Here is a 20,026-nt window from a genome sequence, read left to right as displayed (position 1 = left end):
CAACCTCATTCGCAATCAGAATCCCATCAAGAATTTGTCTATTTTTAACAAAAGCAGACTGTGTATCTGAAATTACGGTACCAATAACTTGCCGCAATCTATTCGCCAACAACTTAGCCAGAATTTTATACAAACTTCCAACCAAAGAGATCGGACGGAAATCATTTAAAGTTTGCGGACACTCCACTTTTGGAATAAGGGCAATAAAAGTAGAATTAATACCTTTTGACAACTTTCCGTTTCGATGAAATTCATGAACAAACCTCATAACATCCTCTTTCAAGTCACCCCAAAAGTCTTTGATGAAGCCAAAATTGATACCATCCGGACCCGGACTCTTGAAGCTATCACAGTCCCAAACAGCAGCTTTAACCTCCTCAATTGAAAACGGCTTAGTTAGACTGCCCCCATCAGCATACGACAACCTTTTAAACTACAAATCATCAATCTTTGGCCTTTGTAAATTGAGAGACTGAAAGTGACTTGCAAAATGAGAAAACACTGCTTGACGAACAGGCTGCACACCCTCCACCATAACACCATTCACATAAATCGACACCAAATTGTTTCTACGCTTCCTACTTGCTAACACAGAGTGAAAATATTTTGAATTAGCATCACCCTCTCGAAGTCAAGTGAGCCTAGATTGCTGCCAACAAATACTAGTATTCAGCCGAGACAACGAATGAAGGTCCGTCGAAACACCAAACAATTCGACAGTCTCCTCCTCAGAAAGGTCAACCTCCTCAGCTTTTCCATCAAGAGCGGCCTGTCTATCCTTCAAAGAAGCAATCTTTCCTGATAAATTTTGAGTATGAGACACATGCCATTCTTTTAGAGCCGCTTCGATCAACTTGAATTTTTCCTTTAAAACAAAACCACCCCAGCCAGAAACTTCAAAAGAATTCCATTTTTCACCAACATATTGCTTATACCCAGGTATGTATTGCCAACATTTCAACAACCGAGTTGGTCTCGGTCCCCAATTTTCTTCATCAATCGATAACACCAAGGGACAATGGTCTGACAACCCCCGTAACAGCGCTACCTGGATACAATTAGGCCACTCCGAACACCACTCCTCCGAAAGAAGAAACCTGTCCAACCTGCTCATTGATTTACCATCACCTCGAAACCAAGTAAATTTACGACCAAACAACGGAAGATCAACCAACATAGTATCCTCAATAAAACGGTTGAAAGGAACATAAGATACGGCCATGTTGCCACTTCTTCTTGACTTTCTCTCACCATCATTCCTAACTGCATTAAAATCACTGCAAATACACACTTTTTTGTCACCCAACATAACGATTCGAGCAGATAAAGAATCCCATAATACTTGCTGCGCTGAATTATCACACGGGGCGTAAACATTGAACAAATAAAACTCTTCCTCGGATTTGACAAAGCGACCATGAATCATCAGAAAATAATTGTCACTAGTAGAATCCCACACCTCCACTTCCGAGCTATCCCAAACAGTTAAAATACCTCCAGAGGCCCCCACCGACGGACAAAAAGAAAAAGAATGTGAAGATGTTCCCCACACAGACGCACACACAACATCATCACAAGTCTGCAATTTTGTTTCCTGAAGACATAATATATACGGTAATTTCTCACCCACCAGCAATCGGACATCCCTTCTCTTCTCTGCACCACCCAGCCCCCTAACATTCCAAGATAAAATCTTCATAAAAACCACCCTCACCCTCCCCCCACTCCACCAACACACCTATACCTCCCTCCCTGACCGTCCCTCTCCACCACCCTCACCACTAATTGTTGACTTCTTATTATCCTTCCTCCTTCTCGCAAGCACACTAAACCTATTCTGACAAACCCCTTTAAAGTTAACACCAATCGCTTTCCCCATACCCCACACATCCTCATTACCACGCAAAACCACACAATTTTTCCAGTCATTATTAACAGAAGATGAAGAAGAAGCCCCCTCAGACACAACTTTGGACACAAAATCAACAGATTTAGTCACACCTTCAGTACCTTTTCTTTTACTAACTCTCCTCTTTAAATGATGTAACACTGCCGATCGATCTTTAGAAGGGAGCCTCGCCACCTTCTTCAAAGAATGAACAGAATGACGAAGCAAACCACCTACCTTTTTACGTTTGCATACCAAGTCCACACCGGATTGCTTAGCTTCTTTGGTATCCGCAACCTGTTTACCATTCTTTCTGGATGACGAAACAATACCTGCCTCACCATGAACTTGATCACGTAACCACTCTAGGCTCCAAGGTCCGGACACTGACGACCTCCCTGCCCGGGGTGGGCAAGAGGACGTACGCCTCTTGCGAATAACAACCGTATTAGGAACGCCACCCTCATCTTCTACCATCACATTTACCGTATTATCATCAACAAGTATGTCATTAGGTAACGGTATATCAGCCTTCATCTGAGCACAAGGTACGACCACCTCCTTTGGGGAATCCTCACGTTGCATATTCGACGCCTCATTGCATTCATCAACACCCTCCACCTCTTTCATCGGATTGTCGAAATCAAAATGTTCTGATTCCTCAGCCGCTTTTAAATCCTCCACAATTTTCCCAACAAACGTATCAACATTATTGCTCATATCCGGATCATCATGAAACTCCTCGTTGTCTTTCTGCTCCAGTTGTCCTTCATCCTCTTCATACAGACAGACGTCGTCCCCTAAGTTGAAACCCCATTCCTCAACAATCTTCACTTCCGTCAACACATCATCAACTAATAATTTCTCCACCACCGAAATAATATCTAGAGAAGAAGTTGCAACCAATAACCTAGCATAATCAAACCTTTCTTTTTCCAATGAACAACTATCTGATCGTAAAAACCGCCCACAATCCAAAACACAAAGTTTAAAAAAAGATTCATTCCACGCATGAAGGGGAATCCCATAAAGTCTCAACCAAGCTCCTCGTTGAAATGGTAATGGCTTCTTATCCCATCGACTATAATTAACAAAAAAGTGATTAAAAAAATCAGAAGCTTCCTCCAACATATTTGAAACATCCGAATCCGATAAGCTTCGAATAAAAACTTTGTCAGCACCCAACGGAACAATATCCAAATCTGAAAAACCAGCATCCTCAATTCGGTTTTGAACCACACGTATCGCTTCCCCGTTGATAACAGAAGCCACAACACCTTTACGTGCCCATTCTAAATCATCTTCTTGTGAACTGTACTTCCGGATCAGTTTTGAATCATGTTCGCTGCCCTTTATTCCTCCCACCGCATGCACCACCTCCCTCTTGACTTTCCCCTCATCAGCCTTACCTTTCTTAACATGCTTCTTACCCACCCTCACCGGAACCACCACTTTACCAATCTGCACATCAGCCTTACCATCGGCAACACCTTTCACACCCTCCAGAATCTCTCTTTTTTCTCCCTCAGCCCTTTGCTTCCCTTCCACGTTACCCTCCTTCTCCCTCACCAATTTGTTATCCGACACCTTCTCCACACCACCGCGATCAACCTCACCATCCCTACCTCCCACCACTACAGCCGCTCGATCAAACCTTGCCACTCTAGCATTAACTCTAAAATTACCAAACCAAACCGCATTCACCGCTTTCAAGAGTTTACCGACATCTCTAACTTTTGAAAACCTAACAAACCCATAAACCTCCCCATACACATTACGCTTACTAGGAACGACTACCTCTTCGAGCATACCACATACCTCAAACCCTTTCCTCAAATAAAAATTAGATAATTATGACGGAAAGTTCATAAAATAAAAAGTTACAAACCGTTTGATTGATGAATCTGCTACTGAGTCATCCCTTGCACCTCTGATTTCATGCGGATTCTCAGTAGTAACAGCAGCCGCCCTTTCTACCACCACAGACCTGTGCGGTTTCCTTGAAACAGACCTCCCCCGCAAGTTGCCTTTACCAATACCTGAACCGTTTGAAACCCTAGTGATGCCCCTGCCGTCCATTCCCATTCGCGACCCAGTACTAACCCTTGACCTAGACTGCCGCAATCCATTGCCTGTAGACCCTCCATGGCGCTTGCTTCCCTGCTGTCTGTCCTGACCATACACATCCTGTCGCCGCGCTTTCCCACGTCTCGGTCTCACATCCTGCCAATCGTCCCCCATCCCTCCCCGTTTGTGGCACCCTGCTTGGATCCCTTCCCCCCCAATTTGTCCTCACTTCCGGCGATAATGAACGCCGGTATGATCGCAAGCGATCACGTCTCTCTTGGAAGCTCTCACCTCTCATACTCTCTTTTTAAAAAGAAAAGTAAGCTACGTAATGCACATCAATTCATAAGCAATTTTATTAGGTTCTTCCAATCACTTATAGTTAAAGCCAAATAAGTTGTAAAGAAGCTCTTTAATATACACCCATAGTTTATATGTTTTAAATATGGGTTGTTTCTGCTCATTGTTGGGAAATAGTAACTTAAGTATTTTATTTATTTCTTCTATTTTAGCGAATATCCAAATGGTGCAACTATTGCATCTAGGTTCCAAAGAAAAGTATGTTTATTTTCTATACAATAATATTTTTTTTTTTTATCTTTTGTTCTATATTGTATAGAATTTGTGACCAGGATCAGAAAATTTTGTTTTTGACTGGCCGATAAATGCTAACAAGTAATTTAAGTTGTTTTAGATGACAATAGGAACTTCGTATCATGCTCGTAGTTAAAAAGTATTTATTTTCGTGAAAAAACTACAATTTGTTCTTTTGATTCTTATGCGTCTGAATCTAAATAATATAATAGTTTATGGTCGACTTTTAAAACGATGCTTCATCTTTTTTATAAAAAAAAAAATTGATGCTTTACCTTTAACAGTTCATAGTTTTGAAGTTAAGGTTTGGTTCTTACTTGAACCAAGTTGTTTTGCAACTAATCTGGATTACTTATTTTCTGAAATATTAACACCTAGGAGTTCTAAACTTTTGTTCATACTTGAACCAAGTTAAGGAATGCTTCAGCTATACGAAAAAAAGAAAAGTCTAATACAAATTTTTGTTCATAGTAGTCATGAGTAATAGATTTTGTATTTACAATTTGTTAGTTTTGAATGTGGAATTTAGAGGTTGAAGATGTTTTATTTAATTATATATTTTTATAGATGTATGCACAAATATACAATAGTGAGATATATAATTAAAGGTCTGCTTAGGTATCTTATATACTATTATGATATGATTAATCTAATTTTATACCAAAAAACATTTCCTTAAAAGTTATTTTTTTCCTTCAATTAATTGATAAAACATTAGGATTTTTATTATGATATGTTTCTTGTGCTAATAAGTAATAACCAATGAATGATTTGATGAAGTGGCTGGTATTAGTAAATAATCAGTTTGGTTTGGAAGTTTATAGTTAATTAGTACTATAAGATGAGATGTTCTAATGAGTTTAACATAATTGATGAATATATTGCATAATAATATATACATGCTGAGGTTCGAATCCAGGCCTACCCATCCCACTTTTTCACTTTTAAGAGATGGTGAATTTCTAAACTACTAGTAGTGGACAGTATTGGCTTTAAGCATTTATTTCTAATGTTCAATTTGTAGCATTGCGTTTTATTTGAAGTATTTCTAATGTTTGATTTGTAGCATTTGCAGTGAAGAACATCAATGCAACTACCAGCTACCGCTTAGCTATAGCTACCACATAGCATTGATGTACCTCATTGCATATACTACAAATCCTACATATACTAGGGAGCTCAAGAATCGCAGCTTGAGATCCGAACTCCAAAAGAAAAATTCAATGGCCCTACCTATTAAAGGCATGGGAAGCACATTTCTACTCAATGAGAAATATGAATGGAGGTTGCTTTATTTATAACTTAACTTTTCATTCCATGTTGTTAAGTATCCAATGTGGGACTCGTTCAACTTATATATCTCAATGCTCTCGTATCAGTGAGGTTCAACTAGTATATCTCTATATTTAGGTAAAAACATTATTATTTTTATTGATTGTATTAATATTTGCATTGTTAATTTTATATTTTTAATTAAGCAATTTTGTTATCCACAATGTACTGATCATTATATTTGAACCACAAACCCAAGTGAACTGACTATGTATACCTTCACTTACCGAATTCTTTATGAGTTGCGAACCGCGTATCCGAACCTGTACCACGTACGAAAACAAATTGTGAACCGTCTGACTATTGTATTTCTAGTGACGGAACATCAGCGAGCCACTTCAGATCAAAGTTCATTAGCATCTTTGGTGGTATAATCTCTGAAATAGATCCTCCAATCAGTGGTTGTGGTTCCTCAGTCACCTCTGCCTTGCCCTTGGCCAGTCTTTGTTTTTCTTCCTCAGTCTTCTCTGCTACTTCATCATCAGAATCCGATAACTTCTCCACCTGCACTGACACCTGCACCTGAGAAGTCTCAGTTGTCTTGCTTGTGTCCGGTTTTTGCCTAATTAAAGCAGCCCGCTCTCCTTCATCAGATGAAACAACAACCACCACTGTCTTCCCCTTGCCTATTGGGGTACTGCCACGACGTTACTTGAAGTGGAGCCAGTTCCTGATTCAGGGATCTCAATCTTGATTTTCATTTTAACACAAAAGATCAACCATATGCTTGGCACATTGCTCCACCTGCTCCTGAAAGGAAATTTATAAAAGCTTTGGCATAATTTGCATTGTATATCTATTATATTCAGTGTGTAGAGATTGTTGCGAATTCGATGAGAAAACACACCAATAACAAACTTGATGTGTGGAGCAAGGGATAATTAAGCAACCAATATCAAAGTGAATTGCAATTAAACACGCAAAAGTAGAAAAACAGCGAGAGAAAAGAAGAGAGAACACAAAAGAATCTGTTGACCCAGTTCGGTCCAAATTGACCTAGTCTGGGGGAGAGAGCAGCCCTCCGTTTCACTATATGATGAGTAACGTTACAAAAGAGATATCAATGGGTTACAAGAATAAGTCTCCCGCCTAATTATACCAAATCTGGCCCAAAATATACGTTTATGAAAAATAAAAGCACGCAAAATTGGGCCCCGATTTTCCAAATCGGGCGCCGATTTTCCCAGCACCAACAGCTTCCAACATGCGTCCAAAATCGGGCCCCGATTTCTCAAATCGGCCACCGATTTCCACTTCCAGCAAACATCAATTTTGGCCTCCAAACTCCAATTTTGAGTCACTTTCACAACAATCTCCACCTTGACTCCAAATTAGTGATGATGCCAATATAACATCAACACCTTGCTGCTCTTTCCCTTGCTTCCCACTACACCAAGTAGCTCCACAAGTTTACACCCTAACCTCTTCAGCCATCAGAATGTCTTTCACCTTCTCGAAGATGCTTGTAGTCCAACTACGCTTGGAATTTCAGGTAGTTCTACAAGCCTATACCATAACCTCTTCAATACGAGACATCTCCCGCTTCCTTAAGATCTACTTGTTCTCAATCACCCTTGGCTTTTAGAGTAATCCACAAGTATACACCTCAACCCCTTCAGCCCTCAGAATGTCTTCCGCCTTCTCGAAGGTCCTTGCAGTCCAACTACGCTATGAGTTTTAGGTAGTTCCACAAGCATTCACCATGACATCTTCAACACAGGACATCTCCCGCTTCCTTGAAGATCACCTTGCATCCAATCACCCTTGGCCTTTTTTTAGGGTAATCCCGCAAGCCGTGCTATACATTCTTCAACCTCCGGAATGCATTCCGTCTTCATGAAGAAATCCCTTGCTCACCACTAGAGCATAGCACCCAAGGTCCTCCATAGTCGTACCACTCCCGGTGTGTTCAACTCCACCTAAAGTTGAGCTTCCAACCTCTCAACTAGCAAATGAGTACATCCCACGATGTCTTCCACCTTGAAACTCCACCTCAATAGGTAGATCATGAGTATTCTTACCACCGCCTCTCCAGGCTGATCATGAGTATTCTTACCACCGCCTCTCCAGGCTGATGTTGAGTGTTTAACGTCTCTCCAGACGGGCACCGCTCCACTAGGCATCACTCTCAAGGTGAGACACATCACCTTCTTCATCCTCCAAACAACACATCACCATCAGAGCACCCGCATCCTCAAGACACAACTTAATGTTCTTCAAATCACCAATGATTTTGTTGAACTCCACAAGTAGCTCCATGACGGCCTTTGACTTTACCATCTTGAATGAGTAAAATTGTTGTTTTAGGACTTGCCGATGAGCCAAAGACTTTGTCATATACAAATATTCGAACTTTGACCACATCAATGCCGCGGTTGTATCCTTTGCTACTTCTCTCAAAACTTTATCTCTGAGGCACAAGACAATGGCACTCCCGGCCTTGTCCACCATCTCGGTCTTCTCCGCTCGTGACATGGTGACCGGTAACGAACCTTCACCCTTCAAAGCTTTCTCACACTTTTGTTGTATTAACACCGCTTCCATCTTTACCTTCCATAACCCAAAATCGTTATCTCCGGTAAACTTCTCAATATCCCACTTCGAACCCATGGTACTAGATTATCCTTTGACCTTTGCCCCACGGTGGGCGCCAATTGTTGCGAATTCAATGAGAAAACACACCAATAACAAACTTGATGTGTGGAGCAAGGGATAATTAAGCAACCAATATCAAAGTGAATTGCAATTAAACACGCAAAAGTAGAAAAACAGCGAGAGAAAAGAAGAGAGAACACAAAAGAATCTGTTGACCCAGTTCGGTCCAAATTGACCTAGTCTGGGGGAGAGAGCAGCCCTCCGTTTCACTATATGATGAGTAACGTTACAAAAGAGATATCAATGGGTTACAAGAATAAGTCTCCTGCCTAATTCTACCTAAATCCCAGCCTCTTCCCGTAACCAAAAGACTCAATCCTAATAGTGTTTCCCAAGGTGAATCAACCTTCAAACCCTAGTTTGTTGCCAAGAGACAAACTTTATACAAACCCTAGTTTGATTTCTAAACCCTTGTTTCAGCCCCCTCTATCTCCAGGTTTACACTGATACAATGCCTATATTTATAGTAAAAGTAACTCCCATAAAATTGTACCAAATCTGGCCCAAAAAATACGTTTCTGAAAAATAACAGCACGCAAAATCGGGCCCTGATTTTCCAAATCGGGCGCCAATTTTTCTAGCACCAACAGCTTCCAACATGCGTCCAAAATCGGGCCCTGATTTCTCAAATCGGCCACCGATTTCCACTTCCAGCAAACATCAATTTTGGCCTCCAAACTCCAATTTTGAGTCACTTTCACAACAGAGATGATCTCTAAAAAAAAAAAAGGAAAAGTAACAGCCTGATTACCTATTAAGCACCAAAACAGATTTTGACACCGGACACGACACTCACACATCAACACCGATGATAATTTGTAAAAATGAAATAATGGAGTGTAATCACATGTGTTGGAGTCGTGTCTGCGTACAACAGACATGACTTGGATCATTAGTGTTTTGTTGTGTTACAAAGCTCGCTGCTATAATTTTTAGTTTATAAACTATGAAGGCCTAATTATGTCACTGATTCTAAAAATTTGTGTTTAATACACCTAAACTATAACAAAGTTGCTCTTAAGACATAACATGCAATACACTTAAATTTTCAAAGAACATACTTTAGGGCCAATTTGGCCAAGCGTACTGGGATGTGCAATTTCCGTATACTTTTTGAATGAAGGTCTTGTCTGCAGAGTAAGAAAGTAATTCCAATGAATGTTATATATTTTCCAAGCATCACTATTGGAAAAAACTTGGAATTAAACAAATTATATTGTTTTATGTTATGACTTATGAGAGTTTCTATTTACCTCCTGGAGCTTGAACTAAGATCTCATATATGTACGACGTTTAAAACCGCCAAATGTTTGAAGTAAGTGTAATGGTAGTTCAGAAAAGTGAAAGTAGTCAAAGGTTGGATTTCCCATTTAAGTTCATTGAGAATGAGAAGCTCCGTTTTCATTAGCATCTGAGGAGTTATCGTAAGTTTCTGCACAACACGAATAAGTTCATTTAGTGAATTTGAAAATAATGCTGCTAGAAAATTGAAAGTATACTTGTAAGTTTTGAGATAAATTTATAGTAAATTGACACATAGAAGTAGGTTTACCAAAAATGGATCAACTGAGAAGTGTTTATTCCTCAACTTGGCAGATATGGCGAGACAAGTGATAGCAATCAAACCAACTTTCTCTTGAAATTTTCATTCAAAATGAAACAAATCCATGAAGAAAAATTTGGAACACATCAAATAGTAAAGTGACACAAAGTAACGCGGAATTGAACGTATCAAATTTGTTTTAAAGTTCTGCATTGCTCAAGTTTCTGGGTTGTTAAGGTGTATAAATGTGGTTGGACATCCTCATATTTTGATCTCACTTTAGAGATGAGATCCAATCCATTTAACATGCTATTAGAGTCGGGTTAGGGATTTGCAATGTGAGAATTGGACCCCAACATCATTGTTACGCGTGGTAGAGGGTAATAAAGTTGTATTGGAGTCTCACATTGCTCAGGTTTCTGGGTTGTTAGGAGTAGAAATGTGTTTTGACACTCTCATCGTTTGAATTGGCTTCTTAGATGAGATCCAAGGCACTTTAAAATAAGGCTAAATATCAAGTTAGTCATTTAAGTTTCAAATATGTCCTTTAAATTTTCTTAAGTTTCAAATAGGTCATTGAAGTTGTTAATTTAATCCACCTATTTGAAGTTTTTTAAGTTTATAAGTTTCAAATAAGTCCTTAAAAATGTAACAATGCATTAAATTAACAACTTAAATGACTTATTTGAAACTTATAAAATTAAAGGACTGACCCGATATTTTTGTCAAAGTTAAATGACGAAAAGAGGTATATGACCTTAAAATAATAATTAGTGTATTTTAAAAGATTAAAATAGCCCTATTTTAATGTTATTTTTCCATAATTCTTCACATTGACTTCAAAACAATGATAGTGTTAACTTAACCACCAAAAGAGGAGATCCTTGAGAAACTTAAAAGCTAAGAGTTGTCGCCATTTGATAGTTTGGCTAGGGTTCAAGAGCAAGATGCAACAAGAGGAAACACAAATAGAAGATCATGACTCTTATACGGAGTGTTTCTTGTGGGGTTCTTGAATGAGAGACAATGTCACCAGATCAGAAAACCTAAAATTAAGGGTTAAGGATTGAGAGCTTTTAGGGTGAAAAACTAGGGTTGAAAAACACGCTCTAAATATGCCGGACAGAGGGAGGAATGATTCAAGCTTTCTCTCATGTCTTCTCGAGAAATCTTCTTATGGATTGAGAGAATTAACACAAAGACGTAGAAATTAGGGTTGTTACAACTAAGTTTTTATAACTTTTTTATATCTTTTGTAAAGACTCGTCGATTTTGATCTAACTAGGTAAACAATTTTTGTGTCTGCTCCTCTCTCTTGTGCTTTGGTTGCTTGTTTGAATTTGCTACACTGCAAGGTTGTTAGATTGGTTCTTGATTGAATGTTATTGCTAGGACCGTTTGATTGTTAGTTGTTTTTATTATTTGCTTCATATATATTGTCGTTTTGCACAAAAAGTTCGAAAAACTCTGAGTAACACACCGATAACGTAACGGCAATATAGCTGGTTTATCAGAAAACAATTGGCCGGCGCAGTCATGTATTATGTGCCTACAGCCAACTAGACCACGTTAGAATCTCACACACTTTCTGTGTATTGATTTGTGCATTTAGCAATTCTGAGTTATTTAACATTTTTAAAGTAACATATTTTAAAAAATAATTACTTAATTTAGTATGCTTAAATAGTGTCTGGAACTTGTTAACAAAACCATTAAAATTAGGCTTAAATATGGAAATGGTCCCTGCAAATATCTGGCGTTTTGGTTTTAGTACCTGCAAATATAGAATATTTGGTTTTGGTCCTTGGTATTTTGTTTTAATCCTTGTAAAATCATTTCATATTGAAATTGGTCCTTATAATATTCATTTTAGTCCTCATTTTGAGGGACTAAAATCAAATATTCTACATATTACAAAGACCAAATCCAATATGAATCAATTTTACAAGGGCTAAAACAAAATACCAAGGACCAAAACAAAATTTTTTATATTTGCAGGGACTAAAACTAAAAAAATATTTTTACAGGGACTAAAACTAAAATGTCAGATATTTGGAGGGACTATTTTCATATTTAAGCCTTAAAATTAATACAATTAACTATACAAAATTCAAATGAGAATTTTTATAAGGAGAGTAATGCAGGGCCTCCTAAAGTAAAAATGCACGTAGAAAAGGGAATCTCGTTGATACCTCATGGTCATTTCGAGACACATGTCATGTCTTCAATCCAAACAATTGATGCAAAAATTTCGACCGCACCTAGTTTTGCTTTTCTCACCCTCTTTCCCCTGAAAAACAAAACACGTGGTTTCTTAATCCAACTTTAAAAATCACCCAAAATGTCTCATGTAACCCACATATATAAGTACCAATAAAATCTACACTCATAGGTAGCATCAAGCATTGGAGCTGTGGAGGCCTTAAAAGATCAATTAGGGATTTGCAGATGGAACTATGCTTTTAGGTCAATGCAACAACATGTTAATACCAGATCACCATACACTCAAGCCAAGAATTTGTCAAATTCTGCTGCTGCTTCCAACAAGGGGAAGAGAAACAAGGAAGAATCTATGAAAAAAGTCATGGAGCTGAATTGTTGGGGTCCACCTACAATAAGATTTTAAACATTTTAGTGGTTAGGTAGGATTGTGAACAGTGATTGTAAATTAATCCCATTAAATAATTTTAGTTGTCCCCCCATCTCAATTAGTGTATAACATGGTTTATTCGTTCAATTTTGCAAGGAATATGTCATTATGGTGCCTGGTGAAGAAGTGCTTGAGATCGTGGTTTTGCAAGGTTAAACAGCTACTTCAAATTTCTTACCACAAAAAATGTACTTGAACTCCTCGTGATTGAGTTTAAGTGTTTTTTTTTTAAACATTTTTTTCGAGTAATACCTCAAATTTGTCCTTGAATTTTCATCAATCAGCTAAATTCGTCCCTAAATTTTGCAAAATATCTATTTAGGCCCCGAATTTACAAAATATCAATCAAATCAGTCCCTCCGTTAAGTTGGTTTGTTAACGGAGGTGCGTATACTGTTAACCTTTTACAAGGCTTACCACGTCAGATGCTTACAGAAAATTGTCAAGGACCAAATTGATTGATTTTCAGAAAATTGCCATGGACCAATTTGATTGATTTTCAGAAAATTGCAAAATTTCTAACGGCTCTTTCTCCTCTTTCTCATTAACGGCTCTTTCTTCCCCAAATATATAAATTTGGAACCCTAATGTTATAATTTGTCACCTAAAGTTCAAAATCCCCAAAATTTCTTCCATGAATTATGCCAAAGTTCTTCCCCAATTCAAAAAACTTAAAAACCTAATTTTATTGATTCAATTCGAAATTCAAAAATCAGTGGAAAGATTTGGTGTTTAGAAATGATGGGTGGTGGGCGTATGGGCAAAAACAACTACAACAGTCGGTCTTCATCTTCAAGCTCTATGTACAATGATGATGTGAGAGAGCTTCAATAATGAGTAAATTGACACAAAAAAGGTTTACCCAAAATGGATCATCTGAGAAGTATTTATTCCTCAACTTGGCAGACAAAGTGAAACAAGTGATAGCAATCAAACGAAGTCTTTCGATCTCAGTACGAACTTCCACATCCTTATAGAAACCATAGAATTTTCAGATATAATACATGATAGTTCAAAGAAAAAGAAACTTGAAAAATATATGGAAATGAAAAGAAACATACATTTTTGTGCCTGGATATGTATCGATCAAAAAAGTTCAGAACAAGATACGGAATAAATGCATCAGGTTGAGCAATCTTTGAGACATAACAACAAGATTCAAAAAACAAAATCAACACATTCACTAATTTTCAATTGCAAGAAATATTCATTCAAAAAGGAAAATTCGAAAAGTTAATAACAATCTGAACATTAAACTTGAAATTGAACACATCAAATTGATACAACGCAAGAAAGAAAGTAACTAAAAACAGAACAACCAAATTTCTCAAGAAACAAAACGTTTGAACTCAAAAAGTTGAAATTGAACTTCAAACAATAAATCAGCAAATAAAACAGATCGAGAAGAATCTAATAGCGACAAGATGAGAATTTTCATTCAAAGTGAAACAAATTAAAAAAGAAAAATTCGGAAAGTTAACACATCAAATTAAAGTGACACAAAGCAAATCGAAATTGAACGCATCAAAATTTATATGTGAAATTGAACGCATAAAATTTATATACGTTGTTTGAATTCTATTATCTATCATATAGTAGACTAAGACATTATCCTTCAACTTAAAAAAGTATTTTTTTTTATATGAAATTTACCAAAAACAACCTAAAGTTTTTTTAGGTAATCCATTTCACTCTCGTACTATTTTTCTAGTCAACTTAAAACGTTGAATCTCTATAACATGAACCAAATGTATAATAACGTGAATTTTTAGGTCATTGTCTTGTTCGGAAGAAACACACTTTATAACTCGAGTATAATGTTAAATGAACAAGGGCCACTACATTACTTCCTGATGCAACAAAAAAGGCCGCTACATTACTATTACTTCCTCGATGCAACAAAAAATAGGGGTTGTCACATATTCGTGAACATGTGTGGTAAATAAGTTAGTTCTTGAGAGTAAAATTCATTTTGGAACTTGGAATATACACTCTTACAGAAAAATTAATAAAATCAGTGGACACTATGACTAGTGGAATTAAGTGATTCGTTTGTATATGACTTTTATGAATTTCAATTATAATATGTTAGTTTCCTCTAAAAAAAATTATAAAAAGTAGTTAGTATTTGTCACTCCCTCAATATTTGAGGCAAGATCCGCCATTGCCCTCACCATATATATTTTTTAATAAAATAAATACACTCACCTTCTTTTGATTGAAACGATTATTTTTTTAAAAATAAAATGTCTTTTTGCAAAAAAACATACTAGTTCCCATCAGCAAGATGAATAAATTTTATATATAACTAGCGAAAAGACGGACATTCACGTGCCCGTCTTTCCGCTCTTTTTACTGCGATGCGTGTAAATTATGAACGGTATTTTATATAAAATTTTGATTAAAATTATAAGTACAAATTTTCGTGACTTTTAAATTGCAACAAATCCAAAAAACCATGTTTATCTTTTTCAATAACAACAATAATTTAACAAATATAATATAAATCTTTTTTTTTTTTAGCAAAAATCGTATCTTTTTTAATACCACCAATAATATAACATTAAGATAGGAAAATTTGTTTAAGGGTATAATTGAAATTATAAATAATTCAGCCCAAAATCTCTATCCTCTTCATATATAATATTTATAATATTGGGGATATTTCCTATTTTAATGGGATTTAATTTTTTTAATTAAAATTTAAAGTAATATTATTAAAGGATAATGTAGTAAATAAAATAGTATAAATGAAGGGTTAGATAGGTAATGAAAAATCCATCCCCAACTTAGGTATTTTTAACTTATTTTCTTTATATGTAGTATATATAAACTATTACGACCATGATTTAAATAATTTTTTTAATTCTAACATATATAATGTTCATTCTCATATGACATGCATGACTCAAAGATCCATATTTAATACACAAAGAGTGAGGAAGATATACATTCTTTAAAATATATCTTGGTGGTTCGTGCATGTAGTTGATAGTGTTGTTTGTAATTGAAATGCATGACTTCAAGAGTTGTGTTTAATTCATGAAAATGAGATAAAATCAATTATGTGTGATTTATCTAATATCCAAAATTTATTTTTTATTTTATTTTAAAGTCAATGATAAACTAATTGTGTTTTTTATCTTTTGTTTAATTAATAAAGCATGCATTATCCAAAGTTTAGTAGATTTATCAGTTCACCATTTTAAATGTTGTAGTAACTAATTTCTTAACATGATTTAAATTATTTAAACTATAGGTAACTAGCGAAAAGACGGGCATTCACGTTCCCGTCTTTCTGCTCTTTTTATTGCGTTAAATTTTGATAATTATTAACGTTTTTCCTATGAGATTTTGATTTTGATTAAAAGTATAAATATAAATGATTGTTACTTTCAAATTATAACAAACCAAATTAATCTTGTTTATCTATTTCAATGAGACTAACAATATAACAAAAAAATATAATCTAAATTCTTATTTTTTTAATGAAACCAACAACAATCATTTAGTTGGGATAATAAAAAAGTGGGCCCAATATCTTATACATATTCGATCTAGTTTGTTACACTTTTAAAAGCATAAAAGAAAAAAAATTGGACATATATTATATTGTGTTTGGGTTGCCTCCATCACACCAGTGGTTCTCTTTGTGACGTATTCAAAAAGACGGTGTTGTTGCCTTTCCGATGGGTAGCCATGTCGTGTTTGTTGGGCTAGAAATTGTTGTTAATTTGCTGTAGATTATCACAGTAAACTGTTGGTGCGTGTGGGTTCGCTAATTACTGTGTTGGCGGTCGAATTCACTCCCCACTCTCAAGAATCTATCAGTGGTTTCATATCCCAATCATCCTATTCATTGACATGGGACTTTGTGGACTCGAAAGATTCGTCAATGCTTGCTGCAGTTGTTGCAGGGAGTTGATGGTACGTAAACCGATTTCGTGTTGACGAACGATTCATTCGCCAAATTATAGACAGGCTTGGTACATATAAACATCTATCGTTTGTTAGAATTGATTAGGGTTGGATCCAATATGTTGTTCTTTTTTGATGTATTACCCATTATGGTTGATTCACATGGATTGACTGGGCCAGGTTTTATGTCCTGGGTTTTTATGTAATTTTTTTCCCTTTTTTTGAATAATATATATGAGCAATTGACACAAGATTAGAGTAGGGTACCAATTTAGTTGGGCACTATTCTTTTTGATGTCATTTTGCTCTTGCCTTATCAAAAAAATATCTTATACATACTCGATATAGTTTGTTACACTTTTAAAAGCATAAAAGAAAAAAAAAACTGTACATATTGATATTGTGTTTGTTACATTTTTTTTTTAAATTTTGAATTCACTCTCATCAATTATCTTTTTTAAAAAATATAGGATAAGGAAAAAAAATTTGATATATAGTGGATAATAAAGATTGAGTTTGTTACACATTTTTTTAATATTTGAATTTATTTTTATCTAATTGTTATATGTTTTATTTGTATTTAAAGTTGAGGGTAATTTGATAAAGAGAAAAATCCAATCCAAAAGTACTGTAGTTTTCTTTATATATATAATATAGATATAGATTTAGATTATAAACAATGTACCCAAAATATTTTATATATGATCGAATTATATTTCGTAGAAAAAAATCCAATCCAAAAGTACTGTAGTTTTCTTTATATATATAATATAGATATAGATTTAGATTATAAACAATGTACCCAAAATATTTTATATATGATCGAATTATATTTCGTAGCATATAGTAACATTTTTCATTATGTCAGTTCTCTACCATTTCACAAGTGGAGTTTGCTCAGTTGACATGCTTCTGATCCAACAATTAGATATATCCTCCTTTTATATTCTTATATATCAAGGAATTGCTATTCGGTGTTACATTAATACGTCTATTTTATGACAGAATATTATGACCTGATTTGATTTATATAGCGCGATTTCATCTAATAGGATAAAGTTTGGTCGTTGATATGATTTTTAAAAATGAAAGTCATTAATTGGTTGGGACAAAACTCCTCTAAAGTTAGCAACCACAACTGCTTCTTGATACTCCAATTCAACTGAATTATAGTTTTTCTTTTTCTTTTCGGGTTCACCTGTAATACACCATTTTAGTTTTCAATTTTCTTCGATTATTATCTGTTCTAGTTTGGGTAGGTGATGAAGATGCACAACATTATTTATAATCCATGTTACAATCAATATTTAATTAATATTTTTTTCTCTAACTCTTGATCAAACCATGTAAAGTATATTGTAACCAAAAAAAAAAACCATGTAAAGTATTAACTTTTATACCTTTAAAATAAATAAAATTATATTTTGTTTTTTTAAAAAAAAACTTCTTTCTTTTTGCTCAAATTGCATTAAAAAACTTGAAAGTCCCAAATCTTCTTCAAGGCCTTAATTTTTTTTCATCCAATTTAATTAACTTGCACTTTGTACCGTTGAACGAATCTATTGCTATCTTATATATTTAAGCTATTTCTATAATCCAAAAAGGAATATGCTATTTTCATAATCAATAATGAAGAGCTTATTGAAATAAGTTAGACATAGCTAATGCACATAAATTCATAAGCAATTTTATTAGGTTCTCCCAATCACTTCACTTATAGTTAATGCCAAATAAGTTGTAAAGAAGCTCTTTAATATACACCCATAGTTTATATGTTTTAAATATGGGTTTTGTCAAAAAAAAAATGTTTTAAATATGGGTTGTTTCTGCTCATTGTTGGGAAATAGTAATTAACAAAAAAAAAAACTAAAGTATTTTATTTATTTCTTCTATTTTAGTGAATCTCCAAATGGTGCAACTATTGCATCTAGGTTCCAAAGAAATGTATGTTTATTTTCTATACAATAATTTTTTTGTCTCATAACATCTTTTGTTCTATACTGCAGAGAATTTGTGACCAGGATCAAAAAAATTTGTTTTTGACTGGCTGATAAATGCTGACAAGTAATTTAAGTTCTTTTCGATGATAATAGGAACTCCGTATCATGCTCGTAGTTAAAAAATATTTATTTTTGTGAAAAAATTACAATTTGTTCTTTTGATTCTTATGCGTCTGAATCTAAATAATATAATAGTTTATGGTCGATATTTGAAATGATGCTTCACCTTTCTTAAAAACAAAAAAAACATGATGCTTTACCTTTTACCTTTCATAGTTTTCTAGTTAAAGTTTGGTTTTTACTTGAACCAAGTTGTTTTGCAACTATTCTGGATTACTTATTTTTCTGAAATATTAACACTTAGGCGTTCTAAAGTACTTTTGAAGTTACGAAATGTTTCAGCTATACAAAAGAAAGAAAAATCTAATACAATTTTTTTTGCTCATAGTAGCTATGAGTAATAAATAGACTTTGTATTCACACTTCGTTAGTTTTGAATGTGGAATTTAGAGGTTGAAGATATTTTATTTAATTATTATATTTTTTAATAGATGTATGCACAAATATACAATAGTGAGATATAATTAAAGGTCTGCTTAGGTATCTTATATACTATTATGACATGATTAATCTAAGTTGAAAACCAAAATACATTTCCTTGAAAGTTATTTTTTTTTATTTTCCTTAAATTAATTGATAAAACATTAGGATTTTTATTATGATATGTTTCTCGTGCTAATACAAGGTAATAACCAATGAATCAATTGATGAAGTGGCTGGTATTAGTAAATAATCAGTCTGGTTTGGAAGTTTATAGTTAACTAGTATAAGATGAGATGTTCCAACCCACTTATCTCACTTTTTCACTTTAAGAGATGGTGAATTTCTAAACAGACTATTTGACAAAAAAAAGGTACGAGTTAACACATAAAAAGATCTTACAACAATAGAAATTAGGAAAGTACTAAAAGTCGATTTCAACAGTAATTATAGCCATAGTTTGAACTACATAACAAGAAACTACCAGACCATTTTAAACTGAACACATTCCAAAGCCAAATCTTAGACCACTTGATCAAATAAAGAGCATCTGCGTTAGGAGAACTAAATGACATTGCAGCTACCGCAGCAACAAAGATACAATTTTATCAAATCCTGCTATCCTAGCGATGCTGCAGCTACCGCTGCCACAAAACCAGACCTAATGCCTACGAATGTGGACAGTAGTGGCTTTACGCATTCTATTTGTAGTATTTCTAATGTTCGATTTGTAGCATTGCGTTTTATTTGAAGTATTTCTAATGTTTGATTTGTAGCATTTGTAGTGAAGAACATCAATGCAACTACCAGCTACCGCTTAGCTACAGCTACCACATAGA

At 34.9% G+C, this 20,026-nt stretch overlaps 1 long non-coding RNA gene and 1 pseudogene across 2 annotated transcripts; both read right to left on the bottom strand.

Moving 5' to 3' along the window:
* Window positions 1-631: 631 nt before the first annotated feature.
* Window positions 632-4,129, bottom strand: LOC146949873 (uncharacterized; annotated as a pseudogene).
* A 2,395-nt stretch (window positions 4,130-6,524) lies between these two features.
* LOC146949872 (uncharacterized) lies at window positions 6,525-15,282 on the bottom strand. Of its 2 annotated transcripts, XR_015027394.1 has the most exons (6): window positions 13,791-15,282; window positions 12,451-13,699; window positions 12,272-12,369; window positions 9,790-9,968; window positions 9,598-9,666; window positions 6,525-6,631 (listed from the first exon to the last, which is right to left on the bottom strand). It is a non-coding gene; the product is annotated as an uncharacterized LOC146949872 (long non-coding RNA). The 2 variants fall into 2 exon arrangements; XR_015027393.1 differs by having other exon boundaries at window positions 12,451-15,282.
* Window positions 15,283-20,026: the final 4,744 nt, after the last annotated feature.

The sequence above is a fragment of the Medicago sativa genome, chromosome 2 (assembly GCF_051527215.1).
Source record: "Medicago sativa cultivar Bolivia chromosome 2, Bolivia_mono, whole genome shotgun sequence".
Taxonomy (NCBI): Eukaryota; Viridiplantae; Streptophyta; class Magnoliopsida; order Fabales; family Fabaceae; genus Medicago; species Medicago sativa.
Note: the sequence above shows the minus strand (reverse complement) of the source record. Positions and strands in the feature narration are given on the sequence as shown.